The following is a 2,148-nucleotide window of genomic DNA, read 5'->3' as shown; positions in this document are numbered from 1 at the left end:
AGTGTTGGAAAAGGAAATAAAAGTATAAAATTTCGGCCACACAAAAAATAAAAAAATAAGAATTTTACCAAATAAAAAACTTATTCTAATGGAGAAAAATTACATACATTTATTATAGAAAACAAATAAATGGAGAAATATAACTTCTTCATAGATATGGAAAATTAATATTTTAACAATGTCAAAATCTCATTAAATCGATCCACAAATTTCATGCTCTATTGTGGCAGCCTGACCCTGCCTCGCCATTTCTTGCTCCAACAAGTTCATTCCTGACTGCCCCACTTCCAAGGACTCTGGCTAACATCGGTTTTCTCATAGCTTGCCAACAAATCAATGTTCTTCCTTATATCTGTAGCTGTGTAGGAATGACAAGACTGTATAAAACTGCCCATTATGTTACAATCCAGGCTCAGCCTTTAGATAAGAATCTGCTGGGCAGGTGCCAGCATCAGTAAACGCAGCTTCCTGCTTATAGATCGAGAATCCTGCAACACTATTATAAATTCTGGCAGAGGTGTGAATGGAGTGTAACAAACTTATTCTAAAATTTATGTGGAAGAAGACAGGGCCACTAATAGTTAAGGCACTCTTGAAAAAAATCATCTGGAATTTCAACTGTTGATATATTTATTGGCCAGTGGCACTCTGAGTCTAATAGAGAGCTCACAGAAATGTGGAAATTAAGAAATCATAGGTAATATGGCTGGAAGGGAGAAAATAAATAAACAATATACTTATGATATAATTTATTTTTCATATATATAGAATGTAAGCTAACCAGGTCTCCTCCCCACAAGCAACATGGCTTCTCTTTCTCTGCTCAAGGACAGGGGCTTCTGCTCAGCCTCAGCCCCTAGGAATGACCCTGCCTCAGCTTCAGCCTCAGCTTCAGCCTCAGCCCCTGCCTCAACCCCTGCCTCAACCCCAATCTCGGCCTCCGCCTCTGCAGCAGTCGCAGCCCTCTACAGCCATACAGGTTATGTTGCTTTTTAGTTGTCAGAGAAAGCTTTGACTGCAGAAACGGTATGTCCCACTATCAGACAAAAGAGAAGAAAAAGACCACAAGAGAACTTGTTCAAACCGTTTTAGCACGGAAACCTAAAATGCGCAGCTTTCTTGAGCGGCGAGGTCTGAAGAGATATGCTAGTCTGTATTTAAATATCGAATTGTATAGAATAGGTAAATCGAAGACCAATTGTTTACATTGCTACAGATTTATAGTAAGCATTCATTTGCCATGACTCTTTTCACTCAGATTTATTAAATGCGATTTGTTTGTAACACAATTTAAATAGTTTGGATTAAATCGCTGTGCTATTGAGGATCAGGATAATGAACTAATTACCCTGGAAATTATTCATCGTTACTTTAATTGACAAGTATTTTGGCAGCGTGTGTGAACTTGATATCATCTTTAAGTTTGAGAAGACTTATTTTATTTTGGATGAGTTTCTTTTGAGAGGGGAAGTTCAGGAAACAACCGAGAAAAAATGTCCATATGGCAACCAAGCGGACCGATCTACTACAGGAGGAAGCAGACACCTCACGTAGGGTTTTTGTAGAAGTTATACTGACATCACGCTTCTTCCTTGTTGACGACTTTTTGTGGCATTTCACATACTGTAGATGATCACTGCCTTCAAGTCCATGGTAGCTAATGGTGTAAGATGACATCTTGTCAGTATTACCGTTTTGCTAAGATGCTTCATTCAGGCCTACACAATTTTTTTAAGGGAACTTTGGTTAATTGGAAACTTGGACTTAAATATGAATTAGAATTATGTAGAAAAAGAAAGATATCTGGATATTTTAAGGTTTATAGATCTGTTTTAATCTGATGATGTATGTATAAGAAAATGACACAATCAGGAAATATGCATTTATTAATTACTGTCTATGGAAGCTTAAGACACCAAAGACTAGTGCACTTCAGTATAGATGAGAATAAAAGGGAATTGACATATCACATATCAAATGAATGAAAATTTAACTGTTGAAACTTAAAAAAAAAAAATTTATACTAAAGACCCTTATTGGAAACTACATACCTTAAAGGGAATACACATATTACTAAATTGGAATTATGCTGTTTTACACTAAAAATAATTTCATAGGCATCCCAAGCCTGGGAGAAGGAACAGTGAT

At 36.5% G+C, this 2,148-nt stretch overlaps 1 pseudogene; it reads left to right on the top strand.

The window, feature by feature from the left end:
* The first annotated feature begins 862 nt into the window (after positions 1–862).
* On the top strand, positions 863–1,633 carry LOC102898056 (annotated as a pseudogene).
* Positions 1,634–2,148: the final 515 nt, after the last annotated feature.

This window comes from Pteropus alecto, unplaced genomic scaffold (genome assembly GCF_000325575.1).
Source record: "Pteropus alecto unplaced genomic scaffold, ASM32557v1 scaffold100, whole genome shotgun sequence".
NCBI classification, from domain to species: Eukaryota; Metazoa; Chordata; class Mammalia; order Chiroptera; family Pteropodidae; genus Pteropus; species Pteropus alecto.
The sequence above is the reverse complement of the archived record's forward strand: the minus strand, read 5'-3'. Positions and strand labels throughout refer to the sequence as shown.